At 33.9% G+C, this 25,050-nt stretch overlaps 1 non-coding gene across 1 annotated transcript; it reads left to right on the top strand.

Annotated features, from left to right (window-relative positions):
* The first annotated feature begins 7,089 nt into the window (after positions 1-7,089).
* LOC116157001 (U6 spliceosomal RNA) lies at positions 7,090-7,195 on the top strand. Its single transcript, XR_004140966.1, has one exon. It is a non-coding gene; the product is annotated as a U6 spliceosomal RNA (small nuclear RNA).
* Positions 7,196-25,050: the final 17,855 nt, after the last annotated feature.

Raw genomic sequence — 25,050 nt, 5'->3', positions numbered from 1 at the left:
CTTATTACTAATTAATTATGTGCAAATGGAGAGAGCAGCGGTGGCAAACACCTGCCAATCCAATAACACTTGAAGCACAGAGGGTTACATCAGCAAGTGTTGAGTTTGTCAGTTCTCAAATTATAAAGGATTAAGTCACAGACACTGTCCATATTACTGCATCATATCTAGGAAAACTTAAAAGCTATTCTTAGTATTTAAATTGTGATTTATTAATGTGATAGTCATTGGTCATCATTAACCCTATAGGAAGTCAACAGTGTCAGTCAATTAATCTCTATTAGAAGACTAACCATGGAAAAAATCTTGCGTGTCTTAATCACTAACATAGTAAGTTTTTATGATCACATTTACTTACAGTAAAATACCCTCTACTAATATGTAACCAGAATATTACTGAAATATAATGGTGCTATATGAGATATGGATGGCAGACTAATTCATTGAGACATCAAAGTTATTATAGTGGCACAGCTTTTCATGTGTTGTGTGATTATTGTGATGTAGCAGTTTAACTTGATTATTAAATCAGTAACAGTCTAGGAAAACGGTGACATTTTCCTAATAAACCCTCTCCGCTACCACAGATGGTGATAAACAGTGTGCAATCAAATTTATTCTGTCATGCCATAATTAGATCTGTGTTGAGAAGATGGTATGAAACGAAAATACTTCTGAGCTCAATACTGCACTCCTTAAAATGAAACCAAATGTTAATTCTTTCAATACAGGCAGTTGTTATCTTGTTAATACCCATCCCAAGTCATTACAATGGTAATCCAAAAATAGTTGTTAACTATCATAAATGTGGGCTTTAATATTTATCCAAAAAAAGGACTGCTTACAAAGTATATCTCATATCATCTACAAATAACTGTTACTATTCTGTGAAGCAACTGAAAATTATTTATTTATTTCCATGAAAGAGAATTGTAAATATATTTATTAATACATTTCTAATGGAATTTAAATGAAATTGCACAATATGCAAAAAGCTCCCATTTACCCAGTTCATCCTCTGGAATAGCTAACATAAGTTCCTTGAACAAATATTATTTAAAAAAATGTATCAAAACCTAAAGTAAGTTCTTCTATGAAATTAGAAAAATGCCCAAACAAATTACATTACTTGGACTGACCTCAAAAGTTCCAAAACACGCAGTATGTTTTTTCATCAGCATGTCTGTTTTATTCACTGCTTGATGATTAGAACATAGCTCAGCATGTGACACATATTAGGTCCTTACTAAAAACTTGTTTTCTGGCACACATTAACATTAATTTTAATCCATTAAATTATGCATCTGTCATCTAACTCTGTGTTTCATATCAGCAAAAAGTGATAGAAAGCTTTGATAAAATAACATTTTATATTTAAGTGCTGCTGAATCTTTGGCCCCTTAACAGGCTTCAAGAGATCTCAAATGCCTTGTACATCCTTGGTAAGTTTTCTGGAATTTTATTCATTCAGTAAGTATTTATTGAAGATACACTGGCTTACGGACTTTCATTAAGTTGCTTAAGCTCTTTGCACCTAGTTATGTCAACCTGAAAATGACTGATAGGAAATTAAATGACTTAATACATGTAAAGTGCTGAAAAATGACTGACACATAATAAACACATAATAAGTTATTATTATTACTATCATCTTCGTCATCAGTATTAAGAATTAGCCAATGATTGACTCACAAGAGGAAATGTAACTTTTGGCATATTAAGAGTATAATATCTATTAGAGTTTCCCAAATGTTGGTGATTCAACAAAGGTTAAGAACCACTGTCATGAGTGATGTAAATGGAATTGTGGAATAAAAATTTCCAAAAATCCTTTCCTCCATAAAAACAATGAGGACACTGGCAAAAACTGTCAAAATCAGGTTTTCAGAACTCTGAAAATGAACCTTAAACATGCAACAGACCCAGGAGAATTTATTCAAACAACGTAGCTTAATCTTGTTTAAGATAGCGAATTTTGTGTCACTTCAACTTGCTCTATTTTCATCCCGCATTTTCTAGCTCCAGAGTACTCATGAAAATCAACAGCTCACAATTGTGGTGAAAACGGGCAGCCTAACTGCCACTGGAGAAGACAGAACAGATACCGAACTCCTCACTAACGTAATTCTCAGATAACTGTCATTTTTTGACCACTGTGGAAATTCTCTGAAAAATCCATCTCACAGGCTTGCTTTTATTTCACTGGACTCAGATCAGCCTTCTCCTCAGGGGCAATTGTCAAAAACAATCAGCAGCGATTGTTTAACACCACGCATGCCTAACGCAGTGATTGTAGGTGAGACCAGCAAGAAGCTGACCAAAACTTAAAAAGAAAAATTGGGGAATGAGATATCTCTAGGGGATTTTGAAAAGTTGACATATTCCTGAAAGTCTTAAAGACCACATTCATTTATATGGATCTGTACATGTCAGGAAAAACCTGAAAATGTCCTGTGCTCTTACCGCTGGCTGACAGTGAGGCTCTGTGGAAGCAGATAATAAAGATCAGGGCAGAGTTGTAAACTGTCTGCCTGAGTATTAAAGGCATTCCCAACACACACGGAGCCCCTTGACAAGGGAAGGAGACTTACTGGTTTCAAGCATTTAAGTAAATCTTGTCTAATAATTAGCTGACCACTAGCTAATCAAAAGGCTTTATTGGTCACACATTAAAATGAATAAACTTTAGAGTTATTTCAGCAAAATCACTGAAAAAATGAGAGCAACAACAGCCAGCCCTAGGTAAAGGGAAGAATTTGACTTTCAGAGTTGCCATGCAATATTATTTAAAATCTCCAGTTTTCAATACAAATAATTATAAAGCATACAAAGAAATAAGTAGGGCCCATACACCAGAAAAAAAAAAAAAACTAATACAAAGCAGTTGACAGAAACCATCCATTGGTAATAATGAACAGAAATTTTAAATAAGCTATTTAAGTAAGTCTAAAGAACAAAAGGAAACTATGTGTAAAGAACCAAAGAAGAGTATGAAACAATGTCTCACTGCAAAGAGAATACAGATAAAGGCTAGGTTTAAAAAACAATTATAATCAAGTAAAAATTCTGAAACTGACAAGTACAATAATTGAAATAAAAAATTCATTAGAGGGGCACAACAGCATATTTGAGCTGGCAGAAGAATCAAACTTGAAGATAGGTCAATTTACAATTACTCATTCATTGTAACAGAAATTTAAAAAATGAAAAAATGAACAGAGCCTCAGAGATCTGAGAAGCAACCATGAAGTATATCAAGGTACACATAATGGGAGTCCCAGAAAGAAAGAAAAGAGAAAGGAGCAGAAGTAATACTGGAAAAGGAATACTGGAAGAAATATTGGAAAAAAAAATTTTTTTGAAGAAATACTGGAAAAAAAATTCCTAAATTTGATTAAAAAAATTAATCTACAGATCCAAGCTCAGTAAACTAGGATAAACTCAGAGATCCACATCATAATCAAACTGTCAAAAGCAAAAGTCAAATGTTGAATCTTGAAAGCAGCAAGAGAGAAGCAACTCATCACGTACAAGGGATCATAAATGAGTTAACAGTTAATTTCTAATCAGAAAAAAAGAAAGCCAGAAGCCAGTGGGATGGCATAATCAAAGTGCTGAAGGAAAACGACTGTCAACCAAGACTACCAAGCTCAGCAAATTTACCCATCAAAATGAAGGAGAAATTAAGACATCTTTAGGTAAATAGAAACTGAGTGTTTGTCCCTAGCAGACCTACCCTAAAAAGAACTACTGAAGAGAATCCTTCAGGATAAAATAAAAGACTAATAGACAGTAACTCTAATTCACTTGAAGAAATAAAGAGCACCAATAAATGTAACTACAATGGGTAAATACAAAAGACAGTATAAACGTATTATTGTTTTAAGCTATTTTTAAATACATGATTTAAAAGACAGCTACATAAAACAACCATTATAAATATGGATTGACAGGCATATAATATACAAAGATGTAATTTATGGAAATAAGAGCATAGAGGAAGGAAGAGTCAATGCAGATATATGTAAAAACTACTCAACAAAGTAGGAATAGAAAGGAACTTCTTCAACCTAAGGCCAAATATGAAAAACCCAGAGTTAACATCATACTTAATGGTGAAGACTGAAACTTTCCCCTTAAGGTAAGGAACAAAGAAAGGATGTATACTCTTGCCACTTGTATTCAACAATGTGCTGGGGATTCTAACAGAGGCAGTCAGGCAAGAAAAGTAAATAAAAGGAATAGATTGGAAAGGAAGAAGTACAGTTGTCTCTATTTGTGTCTGACATGATCTTGAGAATTTAAAATACTCAGAAATCCACCAAAAAGCTATGATAGCTGATAAGCTCATTCAGCAAAACTATAGGGTACAATATATATGCACAAAAATCAATTTTATTTCTGATAAACTAGTAATGAAAAAGCACAAACCAAATTAAAACAAAACAATTCCACTTATAGCTGCATTAAACAGAATAAAATAATTAGGAAAATTTCACAAAAGAAGTACAAATATTATACACTGGAAACTACAAAATATCATTGAAAGAAATGAAAATTTAAGGAATGGAAAGACATCCTGTGTTTATGGATTTTGAGACTTACTATAATTAAGATGTCAATACTCCTCAAACTAATCTATAGATTCAACACAATCACATCAAAATTTCAACTGCTATCTTGCAGGAATTGGCAAACTAATTCTAACATTCATATAGAAATGTAAAGGACCCAGGCTAGGAAAAAAAAAAAAAGAAAAAGAAAGTTCAAAGATTCACACTTTCTGATTTCAAAAATTATTACAAATCCATAGTAACCACGGTGTTGTGGTATTGGCATAAGAATAAATAAAAATATTGACATATGTATCAATGGAATAGAATTGAGAGTCTAGAAATACACTCTTACTTATGGTCAACAGATTTTCAACACAGGTGCCAAGACAATGAGGGGAAAATAGTCTTTTCAACAAATGGTGCTGTGGTAACTTGATAGCTACATGCAAAATAATGAAGTGGAAAACTTACCTCACTCAAAAATATTAACTCAAAATAGATCAAAGAACTTACTTAAATGTAAGAGCTAAAACTACAAAACTCTTAGAAGATAGCATAGAATTAAATCTGTGGGACTTTAGATTAAACAATGGTTTCTTAAATATATCACCGAAAATACACACAATAAAAAGGAAAAAAAAAAGATAAATTTTACTCGATCAAAATTAAAACCTTTTGTATTTCAGATGCTACTATTAAGGAAAAATGAGAAAATGACTCATAGAATGGAAGAAAATATTTGTAAATCATATGTCTGATAAAAGGTTACTATTGAGAATATATGACAAATGCTTAGAACTCAAAATACAAAGACAAGTAGCTCAAGTGAAAAATGAGAAAAGGCTTTGAATAGACATTTTTTCCAAAGATACACAAGTTACTAAAAAGTATCTGGTAAGATCTCAATATTAGCCCTTAGGAAATTGCAGATCAAAATCACAATGAGATAGGACTTCACACCCGGTAGGGTAACTATAGTAAAAAAGACAAGGCTGTTTCAAGGATGTGGAGAATTGGAGCCCTCATACATCGCTGATAGGAATAAAATGGTACAGCTGCTTTGAAAACCAGATTGGCAATTCTTCAAAACATTAAAAATTGAGTTATTATATGACCGAGAAATTCTACTTTTAGATAGGTACCCAAAATAAATTTAAAAAGTAAATACAAAAGTATACATTTGTTTGTACAGGATTACTCATAACTGCCAAAAACTAGTAAAAAAAAAAAACAAAACTGTTCACCAGTTGACAAAAGAATAAACAAAATGTGATATATCTCTACAATGAAATATTATTTAACCATAAACAGGAATGAAGTATTGATACATGATAAAACATGGTAGGACATTGAAAACATTATGCTATGTGAAAGTAGCCAAACAGAAAAGCCATATACTGTATTACCATGTTCTATGGATGTGTCAAAAATAGAGAAAACCACAGAGATAGAAAGAAAATTATTATTTTGCAGGGGCTAAAGGGAAGGTAAAATTAGAAATGATTGCTAGCCAGTCTTTCTTTTAGGAATGGTATTGATGTCCTGAAATAAGACAGTGATCATAGTGGCATAACTTTGTAAATATAGTAAAAATCGTTGATTGAATTCTACACTTTAAGGTGAAATTTACAAGGTATGAATTATACCCCAATTAAAATAAAAAGAACTACTGTTATAAGTGCTATATGTGTGTGTGTTCATTAAGTAACAACAAATACAGCATATTTAATAGGTACCACCAATGGGTATATGCCGAGAATATCACTGGGTTAAAATACACTTTTTTTTTTGTTACCCTAAAGTAGTGTATTGTCCAATGCAAAATACAGACATTTGAGATATGATATTAAAAATGTATCAACGTAAATTTTGGTAAGTGTTAGAAAGTAAAGGTACAAGGTACAATGGGAGCTGATCCCCGGGATGAAAGAAAGGGCCATGTTTCAAGAAACAAGGGAACAGGCCTGGAGCACAGAGGAGGAGGGAATGAGTGAAGTGAAATGATCTGGAGAATGTAAGGCTATAAAGGGCCTTGTTAAAATTCTCATATTTATCTGATAAGTAAATAAAAATATTCTAGAATTCTAAGTGGAGGCAAGATGGAGTACCATGATCATAAGTTTCTTTTGAATATAAAGAAGATGTAAGAAATGTCTCACAGAAATGCAACAATGGAAGAAGGGAAAATAAGTATGAAGATACTGCAGTAGTCCAGAAGAGAAATAACGGAGTCTTGGTCTGGTACAATAACAGTGACTCTGGCATTGGAGAAAGGTAGATGAGTCCAAGAACAACTTCAGTGGCAAAGGGAGAAGACTTAGTGATGAATTACGTATGGTTTTGAGGTAATGGTAGTAGGTACCTGAAAATGTTTCTCAGTTTCACAACAGGTTGTGTAGGTCCCAACAGGAAGAGGACTGAGTTTGTACGGGAAGATCATTAGTTTATTTTGGGAGCATGTGGAGTGCTACTGGGACATAAATGGCACATACTGAGTGCTCAAAATTATTTATTAAAAGTTATTATCAAATGAGTGCTCACTTTGCAGCACATACACTAAAATTGGAATGAGACAGAGAAGATGTGAATGGCCCCTGCACAGGGATGACAGGCCAATTTGTGAAGTGTTCCAGGTTTTTGGAAGTTCAGGATCTGCAGATACTAACTACTATATATAAAAGAGATAAACAACACGTCCTACTGTATAGCATAGGGAACTATATTCAGTATCTTGTAATAACCTATAACGAAAAAGACTATGAAAAGGAATAAATATGTATGTGTGTGCATAACCGAATCACTATGCTGTACTCCAGGAACTAAAACAACACTGTAAATCAGATATACCTCAATGAAAAAAATTATTATCAAATAAATGTCAAATAGCCAACTAGATGTAGCAGCCCCCATCTAGGACTTGATAAAATAATATTGGCTGCAGTCAAAGAACTATTTTTGATAGTTGTTAAGAGAAACAAAAATAATGAGAGTAGAAATCCTAACACATAACGAAAATTCTCTAGAACTAAATAGTTAAGAACAACTACAAAGACAAAAAAGCTATAGTGCTGTTGTCATATTAGTGCAATACTGATTTCCAAATTCTGCTCATCTACTATACAAGTAAAAGTATGGGAAAAGTCTCTCTCCTATTCTTATTAAGGACTTTTTACAGACCTTGTCTGTGTCTCATGATTGTTCTATATCATAATAAAATCTTCTTCATATATATGCGTATACAGTTGCTTAGAACTAACTGCAGAGAACATTTAATATTTTTATCTAGCAATTTTCAAAGGTCACATATAAATGTGACTGTATTTTCAAATAAGCAGTTTGCTTTTATTGTGCCATGCAAAATGCTGGCTGATGCGGCTTTTATTCAGTGGATGGTATATATGTTCAGGAAGTACTGGCCTTTGCATCATCATCCTAATATTCCACCACCTTCTGTACGGCATCAGTTGTGAGGGGTAAAGCCACATTAGTTTTTGTTTTCCTCTTCCCCATTATAAAAAGTAATTTCTTTCTTTTTTTTCCTTTTAGCTATTTAAATACACTAAAAAAAAAAAAAAAATGGAAGAAAAAAAGTAAATAACCCCGCAAGAGATAACCACAGTTAAGATTTTGGTGTACACACTTCCAAACAGTGTAATTAGTATATTGCAAATTCTTTGGTGCTGCGTATACCACATAGTATGCAAAATATATATATTTCCATGACTCAGCTATCTGTTGAACCTGAACTGAAATAACTATGTATAACATTATATAAAGTTCCATATTATTAATGTATCATTGTCAGACATTTATTTGACATACTTTGCTATTATACACCAAGCTGTAATATGCATATGTGTGCATAAATTTTAGCACATTTGTCTCATTATTTCATTAATATAAGTTCTAAGAAGACTAACTGCGAGTTCAAAAAAAAATGTACTAATTAAGCTTGTTGATAACATATTTTAAAAGTAGTTTACAGAATAGTGTTAAATTTTCCATCTCATTAGCAATGCATTAAAATATTCTTCTGTCCATTTTCTTTCTAACTAGGTGCTGTGCTGAATATTATTAATTACAAACATTTAAAAAAATAACTTTCTTGGTCCTCCCAGTGAAATCCTATTTTATATCTTATATTTCATTCTTTTCATATACAGTGAAAAATGTGGAATAAAATTAGTACTAGAGGGCATCCTTAATTTACTTCAGCTATTTATTTTAATTGTCTAGTATTTCAAAATTAAGAAGGATATTTATTTGGCTTGTAATCTGTTCCTTGACAAACATGCTTATAAATCTGCCTAAGATCAAAATCTATTCAGGGGTTAGCTTTTTGAAAAACTTGTCAAATTTTGAACACATTATTAAATTATTTTACCTCTTAGTTCAATTAGCATTGAGCAATAAAATAATTATTCCAAAGATTTTAAAGTTATTACTTAAAATAGATGTTTAAATTGTCATGTTTAATAAGTCTTTTGTGCTTTCATCTTGGTCGTTAGTCATATTCTATATTTTCTGTTTTGATATCACTTTACATTTGTATTTGTTTAGTCAAATACTAAGTATGTAAGTTTTGCATTTGATAAAATGGAATTTTTGCTCTTTATAACATTATTTCATATTTTAAACTTATTATCTTTTAGGTTTTTTAAAGCAAAATGTGTCTAATTATTCATTTATTTTCTTTAGATTTTTCCCTAAATATTTGATGCTATAAATACTTCTCTCTAATATACCTTTGGTTTTATTCAATTTATTTTGACATTTATATTATCTGAGTATAATAATAATTTTCTATTTTTCACAACTGGAGAATAACTAGAAGAGTTGTTTTTATTTCCCAAGTGGTTTGTTTTTATTTTTGCTGTTTTGATTACTGTTACTGTTTTCTCATTTGTTGTTCATTTGAGGTTGTAATGCAGAAAATATTGGCCTCATCTACTTTCCTCCTGCACAAATACAAATTTACGGAGTAAAGAAAGAAAAACTTTACTCTCAACTCCTTTTATTACATTTTTAAAAATTTCTGCTTAAGCATTTTTTCTGAATTTTATTTGCAAATATTTAAAGTTACAATACATAGTGAAAAAAGGGAGTTGCCTTACAAAAACTCTTTACATAATGCCTGATGCTAAGATGTCACTATTTCAGTTGGTGTCAAACACTGGAAACTGAAACATCAATGAAACAAGGAATATTTTTGAATCTTTCTCAGTAGTAGTTTCAAATCAGTTTGTGACGTAGGTGAGGTATAATAAGAAATCCACAAATTTCAAGTTAATGTTGAATAATAACATAATTTCATTCATACTGTAAAATGTCTTAAAATCTGTTTTTATGTGCCATGAAACTTATGTTCCTTGAAAGTGAGACGTTTGGAATTTTCTATTAGGTTTAGCTTATCCATGTTTTTTTGATGTGAGGCAAATATTTTGACTAAAGTTATCATAATTTATTCTACCCACACAACAAACACATTTAACAAATAAATTAATTATCTCTTTTTAATCTGCCAATTTTGTAAATCATCTTAAAGCTTTAATTAAAGAGTTGCCAGAGCTATGTCACCACCTTCTGGGCTTTTATTAAATAAATATATCACTTTCTATAATACTGTTAATAGAATGGTGAGATTTTTACTCGACTTTAGGAATATTTTTGAGGAAATCTATACATTTTACTACTATCAATTTGAATTTTCAATAAAAAATGGATTTTACTTGAAGTATATTTATGAGCTCTCTTTTTAAAAACAATTAAATGTTTCTGTAAATTTTCTGACAATATAACCATCCACCACTTTGGGGTTTTTTTGTTTGTTTTTGGTTTTTTGTTTGTTTGTTTGTTTGGGGGGGTTTTTTGTTTTTGGTTTTCAGAACGCCCTCCTGGAGGAGTTGGCCGACGGGTTCAGATTTATTAAATAAGTTCCTGCTTTAGAGTGTGTTAATAGTGTAGCGCTACAACCTTTTTTTTTTTTTTTAATTTTATTTTTATTTGGGCAGGGAGGTAATTAGGTTTATTTATTTATTCTTAACAGAGGTACTGGGGGTTGAACTCAAGACCTCATGCATGCTAAGCAAGCTCTCTACCACTGAGCTATACCCTCCCCCCAATCCACCACTTTGAATAGTCAGTGATAGAGTAGAATTATGTATAGCAGGGGCAGATCTGAATGGTACAGAAGATGGAATTTAGCAGATATTTTTTGCACTCAATGCCACATCCTGGTTGTCACCCACTGGCAGCAGTCTTACAGTGGACAATTCCAAGGCATCACTGCCAATATCCTTTATCAAACAATCTAGCACACATTTGCATATCTTTGTTCCTTTCATCTGAGCAGCAGTAGGTCACTTAATTATAAAAAGATAAGGCAAAAAAAATGTGTGGAAAGTTAATGCTCCTCAGGGCAACCCTCTGGGGAGCACAAGAATGGTGGATAAATACTCCAAACTTCTCACAGACTGGTGGTAAAATTCTGAAGTATGCTCTATATATTTCCTTAGAAAGTCCCAGCAGGATTGAGTCCCAGTTGCCTTCAGAGGAATTGTTTTAACCCATTTCCCATCTCACTTTCTTCAGTGCCTCACTTTGATTTCCTTGGACTAATCATCTTCCCGCAAACTAATGGCCACTAAGTAAACATTTAAATTTATAGAGGTTGATGATTATAAGAGAAAAGATGATAAGCAATTCTATTAGACTCATAGAACCAACTGCAGATGATTGTGAAGAAGGGTGATACTTCCAAATCTTATATCTCAAACAATGGTGTATGTATAATGTTGATTTAGCTTCAGTTTGTCCATTTTATTGATCTTTTTCAAGAACCTGCTTTTGGTTTCATTGATTGTCTCCATTTTTCTATTCTCATTGATTTCTGCTCTAATCTTTATTATTTTCTCCCTCTGCTAGCTTTGGGTTTAGTTTGTTCTTCTTTTCCTAGTTCCTTAAGGTGTACAATAAGGTTGTTGATTTGAGCTCTTCTTTTATATGTGAGTGGTTACAGCTACAAATTTCCCTTTGGCATTGTTTTCAGTTTTCCCTAAGTTTTGGCACATTATGTTTTTATTTTCATTTGTCTCAAGACATTTTCCAATTTCCCTTGTTATTTCTTTGATCCATGGTTTATATAAGAGCATGTTATTTAATTTCCACATATTTGTGGATTTCCCAGTTTTCCTTTAGCTATTGATTTTTAGTTCCCATTACAATCAGAAAAAATACTATGTATGATTTTAATCTTATTAAATTTATTAAGATTTATTTTGTGGCTTAATATGTGGCCTATCCTGCAGAATGCTACATGTGCACTTGAGCAGAATGTGTATTCTGCAGTTACTGGATGAAACATTTTATATATGTACATTCAGTTGATCTACAGTATTAAGTCTTCTATTTCTTTATTGATTGTCTAATTGCCCTAACCATTATTTAAAGTAGGGTATTGAAATCTCCTATTATTGTGGATCTGCTTATTTCTCCCTATCAATGTTGGCTTTATATTTTTAGGAGCGCTGATTTTGGTGCATATAAATATATTTTCTTGGTTATTGACCCTTTTTATCATTACATAATGTCTTTGTCTCTTATAACAGTTTTTGCCTTGAAGTCTATATTGACTCACATTAATATAGCCGCTCCTGTTCTGTTTTGGTCACCGTTCACACGGAATATCTGTACATCATGCCACTTTCAACCTATGTGTGATCTTAGTTCTACAGTGACTCTGTTGTAGATAGCATATAGTTGAATCTAAATAAGGTTAAGTGTGTCTGCTTCCAATGATTTGTACTAGAATGATCAACTCTTTGAAGAAATACCTGCAAAGTAATCTCAACCCTTGCTTAAAGTCGAGAATTTAACATAGATTCCTCAACAATGCTGTTTCTATAGTTTCATACATCCCGATTACATACCCACTACAGAGATCTCTGCAGCTCTGTGAAAGAGCTTATTGTTCTTCAGTAGGTGCCCTGCGTAGTTCCTCCTTCAAGTGGTAATTTCTTAGGAAAATTTCCCAGGGAATGGATTCTGTCTATATATTCTGTGTCTATGGATTTTTTGCTTCTTTAGTTTGGTTTGTTTTGTTTCTCAGTTCTATCTCAGTTCTAAAATTGACTTAGTTATAAAATGACGTTACTTGTCCACGTTGAATTTTTATGAAATGGGAGCACTTGCCAGAGACAGCATAATCTGGAAATATTTTCTCTCTGCCTTTCTCTCTCCCTTGCAAATGTTTTGATTCTACAAGACCACTTGTTTGACACTGTAAATCATCCCGCTGGATATAACTGCCCAGGACTCAGTTTTAACCTCCTAGAGGCTGGTCATTTATTTCTCTATTTATAGTTACTACAGGCTACAAAATTATGTGTAAGTTCTAGTAAAATTCTAAAAAAAAAAAAATTAACTGTACCACAAAGACTCTTAAGCAAACACAAATCAGACCACGTCCTTCTATATCATAAATAAATAAACAGATGGATAGATAGACGGGTGAATGTTTTAAATTCAACAAATATTGAAAGCTACTACTTCAAATATTACCAACCGAATTATTGATAACACAAGGCAGATTTTATGTTTTACTACAGTAAGGAAGAGAACACTACCTCTCTAGAGCTATGACCAAGAAGAGGAAAGGTAAGGTCAGAACTAATTTCGGAATGAAAGTTTGACTTAAGGTGAATTTTTCATGCAGGGAATTGATTGTGAATTGGTAAAGATTACTACAAAACGGTACAGTATTGTTAGAAAGAGCAAAGTGAGGATTTTGAGGTGAGAGACTTAAAGAATCTTAGGGCTCAACTGTCTCAATGCCTTTCATTGAAGAATTAATGGATCTTTTAGAAAGTGTCTAAAATTAAAAAAAAAAAAAAACATTTGCTAAATAGGAACTCCTGTACAAGTAAATAAATGCTAATATATATAATGGAATCTCAAACTCATGTTAGCGGATGTAGTGTGATTTCTGTTCCTAGTGTCCAGGCTGAAAATGTAAAAACACATGCTTTCAGTCTTCACAAAGAATGCTATATGCACCCCAAACTCACTTTATTTTTCTTCTACATACTGTAAACAAAGCTAAACTGCAGTTCTTAGCCTCTTCTTCAGTTAGGTAGGGCTGAGTAATTGACCTCTGGCCAATGGAATGAGGCAGAAATATACACTGGCCTATAAAATGTTCTGCATAAATCCCCATGCACTCTCTGGTCCCCCATTTGGTTGCTGGACATTGGTGCTTATGGCAACATTTGGAGCTCTGAGTGCAATGTGGCAGAGCTATGGAGTGAAAGGAGACTGGGTCCTTGAATGACTTCATGGAGCAGAACTCCTGCCCCCTCCTCTCTCCCAAAACAATGCCCAACTCCTACAACCATGTATAGAATTCTGATACCAGAAAAAATAATGTTTAATTGCATTAAGTCATTAAAGTAGTGAGATTTATCTTATCTTACTTACTCTAACTTACCATGATCTTTGTATCAAATTAAAATCCTTGAAATAACTTCAATTGCTTTCAGTGATCTGAACCCTTCCCTCATTTCTAGATACCCTCTTATCTCTCATTCCTAGTCATTCTGATCAGTTTATGTTTATTATTTTTTGTTTATTTTTTTCATGTCAGTAGCTGAGACATTTAGCTAGAAATCTTTCTCCTCTTCTTCTGGGTATCTGAATTCTAATTATCTGACAGATAACAGTGTGAAATTTCACTTCCTTTCCAGACTAAATCCCTCCCAAGCTGAAGGTTCCTCTCAGGTCTACCACCATTCTGTAGTTCTCTGTAAAAGTAGTTTTAAGAGTAAGTAAATTTTAATTGTGTAATTTTTATTTAACAAATGCCTACCCACCTAAAATGTGAATCCCTTGAGGACAGTAAATAATTGTATACTATTATTATATCCCTCATAGCCTACATAATAAATAATTTTCGGCAGAGAGAAAGGAAGGAAGGAAGGAAGGAGGGAAGTATTGAAGGCGTGAAGAAAGAAAATTGGAAGGAAGCTGTAGCCATTAACCAACCAGCCACTTACACTGCAACAATGAAAAACCCCATTCCTCCTCTTCTTTGTTCTACATCCATATTCTCCTCTCCAAGATCCACCAATACCTTTTATGAGGCAAACATGTGCTCACTAATAAAGACTCTCTCCTTGACCATTTTAGTGAGGATCCTCCAAGCTCTTTACTTAATTAGATCTCAATCCCTAATTCTTGCTAACCTGCATAGCCCAGTTTTAGCAAGAATCCTGCACAAGTCAGTTTAGAGAGAATTCCCCCACCCTTGGTATTGGACCCCTCTCAATATCTAATCAACTCTTCATTTTCCACCCTTGGTATCTAGCCACTCTGGCCTGCCTTGGCAGGAATCCTGTCAGACCAGTTTAGCAAGAATTCCCCTACCCTTCTTTGTTGTGTCTCCTTAGTAATTCTACCAACCCCTTATCCTGCCCCTTGGCTATAAATCACACATGTCTTTGCATATTCAGAATTGAGTTGAATTCTATACTGGGGTCTCTTTTCCCCTGTTGCAACACTTTTTGAATGGAATCTGTCTTTACTACTTTAAGTAATGTCTGACTCTGGTTTTCTCTAGTATCACAAGATCTAAGGATCTTTATCCAAATACTTACATTAGAAATACACACATTGCATTTGATCTGGGAATCATAAACTCTTGCTGGTATCTGTGGTGACCATATGTCTCATTTTGTCAAGAACAGTCCTGTATTTTCTATTATAGGTCTTAGTAGCACTCCCTTTACTCTCAAGAGGGTCCTGGTTTGGAGAAGTTATATGGTAACTCCATTGTCAAAAGATAAACTGAGGCATATTACAAATTTTGAGAGTTTGAGCAAAAATCAACTCCATTTGGGCAATGTCAAACCAGAAGTGATCTAGGAATATTTTACTGAAAGGAGCTAGGGGCAAGGTTTTTGTAGAAAAAAACATGCAAACAAAGCAAGAAAATTATTTGATTGCCTGTACACTAAGCAGTTGCATTACCTGGGAAAGCTTAGTTGGGTGTTTGTGATTGGATGTTCCCTTGCCCTTGAGGCATTTCCCAGAATTGACTCTGGCTTAGGTTCCAGTTTGCATTCATAGGCCACCAAAGTCTAAGAGCCACCTCAGTCTAACAGCCTCCTCCTTAGATTACCTTAACACTATTGGTGTCTGACCATCACGATGTAGGTATTTGGAGGAAAGGCTTGTCTTCCATAGATTCTCGGGCACAAACTATGCATTCAGAACCTGCAGTGAGTCATAAAATACTAATAAATACATTATTAGTTGATGTAGTTAAGCCTTTGGGAAACATTAAAAAACTTTAAGCCACATTGGTATCAACTGATTCCTTAAAACAATAATTGCATGAAGTATACACTTTAAGGAGTTGATGAAACTTCCCAAAGGATTAATTTACTCCTCGAGGATGATTTACATAGTGAGAGGATCTGGAACAATAATTATGGTAACAATCAATCGAAGAGGGAATTGGGTATTTGTTTTAATGTTACTTCACTCTGTAAGAATTCTCTCAGGACTATACAATTTGCAAACCCAAACGTAACATGAAACATACCACTGCCTCTAGTACAAATGCCCCATTGCGTTTCATAGATGTAAGAGACCATAATAATATGGAATCAATATAATTGTATTTAGAAAGTTCTAGAATGTCACAAAATTGGCATCTAGTTACAGCCAATAAGGCATAGGAAAGTCTTTTTCTAAACTTCTAAGGGTTTGGAAAGGTGATCTGAACTCCTAGGGATCCTAAGGAAATCATTATATGTGGAAATACCAGAGGTTGCGATTTTAGATTTGATTATTTTGTGATTTCTTTCCCTTTCATTCCATCTATTTTCCTAATTGAAATTAAGTAAGTGTACTTTGTGTCCAATGTGGTCAAACACTGTGGAAGACATAAGGAAGAATCATCACAGGCTTATGCTCCAAGAAGTGTCATTAAACACGGTAGAAAAGATAGGCAAAACAAACAAACAAAAGTTTGAAATATCTGAAATGTGTGTAGGAAATACTGAGGAGAAGGCAGGACTTAGAAGATGAAATCTAGTTATACGGTCGGTGTCATGTTTCAGGCAAGTGTTAACAGGGTTTTATATTAGGCTGGTAGTATTAGAAACAGGTCAGGAAGGAACCACAGGAACCATATGGTTTTGTATTCAGAGAGAACTGATAACCAACTAGACGTAGGAAGTAATAGATTGTTGGCAAAAATTCGAGTGGCCCTCTCTCTACACAAATACCTAAGCTGTTTACAATGTGGCACTGCTGCTACGTTCCTCAAGCAGAGGGGTCTATTTTCCCAAACTAACGCCAGGATTAGCCATATGACTTTCTTCACCTGCTGTGACAGTAGCAAACTTGCTACAGGTGCAGACTTGAGAAATGGTTTTTCATTTCCACCTTCTTTCTTGGAACACAGCTACCACCGTGGAAACAGGCCCAACCTGCCTACCGGAGGATAAGAAATGTCTAGAGCAGAGCTGAGCAGTTCCACGGAGGCCAGCTTAACCCAGCCAGCTCTTAGCTGAACTGTCACCTGCTTGTAGCCACCTGTGTGAGCCCTCAGATCAATCAAACCTGGCCCAGAGCAGCAGAACCACTCAGACTGCTGGCTTCTAAGAAATAATAGACTTCTGAGATTTTATGTTTTTCTTTTCCGGCATCATTTTATCAACAGATAACTGATATATTGGAATGAGAGAGTGGGAGGAGTCAAAGATGAATATAAGGTTTTTCATATTTGCTGTTTATAATTTCAATCTCATTACGAGACAGTGTACCCGTATTTCCCCTCATGTGAGGAAATTTACTGTTCACTATCTCTAGGGTGTAAAATTCAAAAATATAGTCAGAGATTTGGATTTCTGAACATTTGAAGCGTGACTTCTGCTCCTTCAGTTTAAAATGTGTGACTTATTATCATATAAACATCTTATTTTGAGAACAGCTTATTTGCCGACATTATTTGTAGAAAAAGCAGAAAAAGTATTTGCTCACCTTTCTAAAAGTAATTTATTATTAAGTAATTTAAATTTCATATGCCATGAATTATATAGCTAAAACTGTAGGCAAACAATATTCTACCAAATCCAAGTAACATCAATTCAAATTAAAAAATATTAATTACTAAGTTTTAAACTCTGCAGTGACCTTGTTCTTTCAAGCAATTATTTTTAAAATCCTAAAGAGTACATTTTTATAGAATATATTTTTAATTACTGTATTCTAAAATGTGGAATTCTCAAAACTATTGGTAGAAGAGCACAAAGCATTTAAAGGATAAATTCCAGAACAGAAGTGTTTGGTAACTGTATTTTATTTTATTGTTCTCTGTTCTATTTACTAGTGGAATACTTTATAGTAAAACAAAACAAAAAACCCTTCTTTTCTAAAATCTTTATTACTACATTTAGCACACATATCTCTGTGCTTTAACAGTAATCATAAATCTCCATTTGGCCAATAAATTGTTTACTGCATAATTTCCCCAGCTGAATTCATAAACTATGAAAAAGTGTCATTCTCTGGGTGTTATAATAGGAAACTATGAATTGGATATTTAGAAAATTAAGAGCAAATAATGATCATTTTCTTACAATCACCTGGGTGATCTTAATTATTTAATTATTAATCATTTTAATTAATTATTTAGGTGCTTTTAATGAAAGTTAATAATCACAATTCTCTTTAAAATTATATTAACCTATGGTAAAAAAACAGGACTATTGATACTTTAAATTAGAATGACTTCTCCAAAGATAAGACAATAAATTTGTATGTGCTAGTTCATAATAGCCTGTATAGTGATTATTTTTGTTTGTTTTTAATTCTCAAGCCCTGGAGAAGTTAAACAAATGAAAATGAGGGTTCTCGTCCATTTCAGTAACGTATCTTTACTTGTCTGTCTGTTTATTTTTTTCTAAGTGTATTTTATTTACGTTTGTTTTGAACTTAGGCTCTCAGGGTTAACGAGGCTTGAAAACCATCAGCTTAAGGAGTAGTGGGTAGTGTTAGCAGATAGATTTGCTTGCCTTTTCACTTGTGAAAACTGTTTTCCAGACTATGAATGGCTACAAATACTAATAATCTATCATGTCACTAATGAATGGTTAGTCTTATCGGGTACTAGCATAGAGTTATCAGTAAAATGCCTTTGAAAGTTTGAGGAAATGGCGTAGTATCTTGATCTGCAACTGAGATTTGTTAAATGGTTTGGTTAAAACCCTGTTCAAATTAAGAATAGTTATGAGCACAAACTGATAGGAAATTTATGAATAAACAACTACGTCCTCCCCAAAGATGACTGGACTGAGAGTCATGAAGCAGGACGCCTATACTGTGTGTAAATTACACCATGAGTTTGAAAAGTTTGTGCTGAGGTCTTTGCAGTTTTTGAGAGGGCTGCCCCGAAAGATAAATTATAAATGGAGAAAAAGGCTGTTTGGTTATTGTTGTTATTAGAAGTATACTAAACAAGATGAGGGGAATTCATTTGATATATTGAGCAAGCAAACAGAACACATAAAAGTCAAAATACCTTCCAGGCTAATTGACAGATTTGTTAATGTTCTCTCATCACATTCAACACATTCCAGCTCCTTGTAAAAATCCCATTCTCTTCCCCAGTGAAATTTGTGGTTCATTAACTTTCAGTTGGTTAGAAGTAAAAAATTACTGGAGGGTCAGGTAAGTTTACACCAGTTTAAAAGAAACAATTACTAGGAAAAAAACGGTCCTTAAGGATTTAAGTTTTTATTGTTCAGTAAACCTCCTTGAATTAACTTTCAGTGCAGTTTTAGAATTCACAAAGTGTCTGATGAAGGGGAAAAAAATAAAGCAATACATCAATAAAAATGTTTTATGTGAAATCATAAGAATAACTGAATACTGTACCTGAACCATCGCTGTATTTTGACCTCATTAATGGCTTTATATTTTCTGTCTGTGAATGTACTGCTGTCTCAAAATCCCAAGGCACATAAAGTAGTTATAACAAGAGATAACTAATTGCGCAAATTTGTTCTGTTGTTAAATCAATAAAATCAAATTGTATTTTTGCCTCAAAGTTAATAGAACGGTATCGAATAGATATATATGATTACAGGCCTGATAAAGCATACCACTTGATTTTCACACCCATGGCTTAGTGTGTTCATGTGACTGCTGATAGTTAAAAGATAAATCAAAGTCAAATTATGGAAAAAGGGCAATGGAAGTACTGAATTCAATGAAGTTGTACCTGTGGGAGACAGGCTCAAATGCAGCCTCGCTAAGATTTAAAGGTCAAATCTGTGTTGCTTCAGTGGAGACCCAGCCATGAAAAGTGTGATGAATTAATGGTGAACAAAGGAATAGGTTCTTTTCTTACTGTTGTATTTATCTCCTGGATTACCTTGATTGGCAGGAATACACAGAACCAAAGGTTCTGCAGCTTTCTTTTTTTCTCCTATTGACAAGGATGTGATAAGGAAGTTTAAGACCTGTACTTCCACGTGAACCCACAGTGAGACCACAGAGAAAACAAAATTATCAAAAGTGTTCAATGAGAAAAATCTTTCCAATGGCATGTACCTATTAAGACTTTAACAACTGTTGAACCCTTTAAAAGCATTCACTGGGCCATTGGTAAGTTCTACACAAATATCAGGAAAGGACCAGCTGTGGCTGTGCTGAAGAATTAGTACAGTCTAATTCTTTTCTAGTTAGATAGTAAATTTGAACACATTTAGTTAGAAGAACATATGAAAAAATAAGATTGCAAAACCCTACAATGAAAAGAATATGAAAAGGAATATATATATATATGTATAACTGAATCACTATGTTGTATACTGGAAATTAACACTACAGTGTAAACCAACTACACTTCAATTAAAAAAAAACTGTAAAGAAAAACTTTGTACAAATAATTAACAAAATTCCTGAAATCTGAAAATTTATTATGATGGAGTTAGAAAATAAATATTGATTCAGAAGTTAAATCAATGATTTTTCTTCTTCTTCATTATCTAATAAAAGTATACAGTGAACAAATATGCTTAACCCACTAATATAATTGACTCATTTCCAGATCCTTGAAACAAGTCACATATGTTAATGTCTTAGGCTGCTTTAGGTAGAATTAATCTTGGTCAGATAGCTTTGAAAAGTTTGTTAATACATTAAACAAATAGCTTAAAGAAATAAAGTTTTGTTTGCTTTTTCCTTTCAAAGTTTTTTGGTATGCTAGGTAACTTAGCATAGCTGTGTTCTGCCCAAGTAAGCAGAAGTCTAAAGGAGAATCTTAAAAAAAATAAGATAAAAAACATGTCTAAAAATTGGCTGCAATAATGTTGCTTTCTATTATTTAAATTAGCAGTTTGATGCAATTATTCATGCATATTACTACTAATAAAATTGAAGTTATAAATAGAACAGTTTATATTTATTTAGCATTGCTTAATATGAAGAATTAAACAAAACCTGAAAATCACTCTCTTAGAAATAACTAAACAAAAATTTCTTTTAGCTATAAAGGAAGTGAAAAGCATATTACTGCATATGTAAATTAAGTTTTATTTTTGAAACAGGGTTTTATAAAGTAATTGAATATGGCTGAAAGCAAGAGTTTACTCTCAAACAGTAACACTTCTTTTAAATGATTATTAGGTGCTAAGCACTGCGTTAAGGCTTTGTTTTCTAATAACATTCTAGTCTCACAACAAATCTAGGTGTCAGATTCTATTCTTATTGCCATTTACACAGAGGATGAAGTGATTTATCAGAAGTCACACAACTAACGCATGCTCGAATTCTACTCTCAACCTGGTTATTTGACTTCTTTACTCCTTGGCTTCGTTATGCCACAGAGAGCTGCCTCGTAACTGAGCCACTAGCATTTGTTTGGCCTTTCACGTACTAAAGATCTTAAGAGTATAAAAAAAGAATTTTGTATTGGTCCTCTCTGCTAACTATACTGTAATATCACACTTCATCTTAGGCCAATAGCTAGCTGAGAAGTAATACTGTAATAATATTTCTGTCTCAACTCAGCCATGAACTTAGAGTAATCATTACTGATGCTCATTTCTTGAATTACTGTATTAACTTAATAAAGATTTACTCAGCTCTTTCTAGGTACAGTTCCAGTGAAATATGGCTACGGTTTGAATGTTGTGTCTTTCCAAAATTCATGGGTTGAAACTTATCCCCAAGGTACTGGTATGTACTGGTGATAAGGCCATGAGAGCTCGGCTCTCGTGACTCGAATTAGTGGCCTTATATAAGAGACCCCACAGACCACCCCCAAGCCTTTCCATCACTCGAGGACACAGTAAGAAGGGCACAGTCTGCAACACCAGACCCCACCCAAACTGATGCCCTGATTTTGGACTTGCCAGCCTCTCAAACGGTGAGAAATACATTTCTGTCGTTTTATAAGCCACCCAGTTTGTGGAACTGTGTCCGAAAGAACTAAGATAAATACTAATAACATTTAACTAACATTTACGTACAACTTGTAGTGGTTAAAAAGACACCCCTCTTACTCTTGAGGAGTTTATATTCTAGTCAGTGAAAACAGATTGTAAACAAAGAAATAAAGAACCCTGCCTAGAAATATGGGTTTAAAAAAAGAGTTGATTTAGTGTTAATACAGACACAGGCACTCTGGTTTTGTCAGAGCAGGCAGATAGCTAGATATGAACAGAGAAAGGGGGATGCAGGCCAGATGGCAGGTATGGGCTGAAAGGAGGGGCACAGGCCAAATGCAGGAAACCATACATCATGTGAGCACCAGGGGTCCCTGGGCCGAGAAAGAAGACCAGGAACCTCTAGGCTGATAAGCAGTCACACATTTTGGGTGATGAGCGGCCTGGAGGCCAACAAAGAAAGGTAGAGAAAGGCAGGAATCTTCAGTGTCTGAATGTAACCTTTTGCTCATTATGCCCTCATTTCAGTAAAATTAGCCTTGCAGATTACAAGTCCCTGTCATGCACCGACGCCATGACACTTCTGATTCAGAGGAAATAAGGACAAAAATCCCTCCTCCCTTCGGGAAGATGGAGTTGAGATGAAAATCAGGGAATGGGACCCCAAACCCTTCCCTCCCCAGTGAATATTCTGCCCATTTGTTTTTACACTCTGTGTAACCAGCTTGCCAGAGAAACTCAGGGCAGCTGCTCACCTGAGCCTGCCCGCTCTCTGCTTGAGAGGGTACTATCCATCCTTTAATAAATCCTCACTTTACTTTCTTAACCTCCACGTTGTCTCTGAATTCTTTCTGCGACGGGACAAGAACCTGAGCATTGTTTACGTCTACCGACAGCATGTTCCCATTCTATCCACTGGACCAAGATCAACTCTGTTTTAGTTACTCATTTACATAGCAGTAGAAGCAGTATAGTGGCGTCAAGAGTTCGCACTTTGGAGTTAAGACCTCAGTATATATTCCAGACCCATCACTACCTACTGGCTTGCTAGCTTTTATAAACTTGGGAAAATTTCATAACCTCTTTAAACCCCTGTTTCCTCTTCTATAAAACAGAAAGTCATATCAGCCTCAAAGGGTTGATGATGACAACAATAGTAATAATTTTGATAAACGGATTTGAAACACTTCTAAAAACCATGAAAATCCTTCATTTTCCTTCTTCATATTAAACTTCTCCACTACTTTCAGACAATTTTCTATAATTTGTGGTTGCTAGGCTTGGTTAAATAGCATTTAATATGCAGCTATTATGTGCCATTCTCTGGGCTATGCCCTGGAAATAAAGCTGTAAAAGGAAATAATATAGTTATCAAGAATCTTACAGTCCAGGGAAGAAGAAAGACATAAAACAAATAATTTCAGTACCAGTGATTATTTTCTTTTAACAAAAGATAATTAATTTTTCTCATCCTGTTCTAGACTCCCATGGATAAATCAGCTAGTGACTAGAACTGATTGACTCCTAGAATAAACCACAGCAAGCCAGTTGTTGGTTATTATGAGAGCGATATGATAATTATATGACTACATGATCTGAAAGGCAGGGCTACATTAGCTATAGTCAGAATATCAAAGTATCCAATTAACAGTATATTCCATGTAGGAAAATTAAAAGAAAAAAAAAGCCTGTATTTTACCAAAAGTGTTAAGTCAGGAGCACACAAAGCTTTTCCCTCAGGAAGTGTCTGGAAGGTCTCAAAAGAAGAAATTTTCCAACAATGGAATGATTCATTAAAGTTTAGTTGTTTGTGAGAAAGAAAGGCTATTAAGGCTAAAAGCGTTCTTGCCTTTTTTTATACATAGATATTTTTAAACAGCAGAAAAAGAAATGAATGCTTCAAAATCTGGGCTTATTGCTTAAATCCTTTCTCATTTCTTCATTCTGGATTTGCAGGATACGCAAGAGATAAAAACACTTTCCTCAGATCAAATTTCCTCCTTGTTTAATAAGTTTTTCCTCCTTGTTAAATAAGATATCACAGGCAGTTTACAGCACTGGAATCTGAAATCTCTAAAAAATACAATTTTGAACAATAAAAAAGAATTCATTTTAAGTTCTCATCATATTAATCAATATTCCTTTCCCAGATAATGCTTTCTGTCTTACTGTTTCTAATTCTAACTTGTATCATGGAAACCAGCATATTAATTGACTAACAATTATTTCATGAACCTTATAAATCTAAAAGAGTGTATTTATTTTCTGAAAGCACGAAGAGTTACCTTGAGATTTAAGCCCATGAATAAAACAGTTAGGGTAAGTGTGCAGTTTTGATCATTACATGTAGTTGGGGTCATGCTTCAAAGGTTTATTAGAAAATAAGAATGCTACCAATTTTTCCACAGTGACAATTAAAAAAAACTGTGAAAAGCAAAATATTACATATTTTGAATGTATTGACTAAACTTATATTGACATAGTATATAAATAGGAATGCTTCAGTACATGGGGCTACATATTAAATATAATATAGTTTAGCTTTCTGGTTTCTGACATAGACTTCTATTCCTAACTTTAAACTGATCCTGCCCCTAGACAGGGTTAGATTTTTATGTGATTTGTATTTGAAAGGTGCATTTTCACCTTAAATCTAAGTTCACCGGATTCTACTTACAGTGTGTACTAGGTAAATAGTTTTTGAAAGGGGAATGAAGTTTGAAATTTTCAAAGGGGAGTCGGGGGTGGGTTTGGTACCATCACCACTCTGCATGTCTTTGAATCTGAAGACTGATAGCTTATTAAATTTCAACCCGAACTGGAGGGCTGCCCAGGGACTAGAAAGAGGTTTAGGTTTCTGGGGAACAAAATTTACAGTAAGGAACCCTCATCATGCCCTTTTAAATCTAAATTCCAAATAAGAGTCAGGATGAAAGCCAAACCAGAATGAGGATGGCAGATTAAATTTGAAGCCAAGGAATTAAATAGTTCAGGCCTGGTGAACTAAGAAGAAAATATGTTAGGATCAACTAGGGATA

Source organism: Camelus dromedarius, chromosome 14 (assembly GCF_036321535.1).
Source record: "Camelus dromedarius isolate mCamDro1 chromosome 14, mCamDro1.pat, whole genome shotgun sequence".
NCBI lineage: Eukaryota > Metazoa > Chordata > Mammalia > Artiodactyla > Camelidae > Camelus > Camelus dromedarius.
This window is presented reverse-complemented; position numbering and strand designations above follow the sequence as displayed.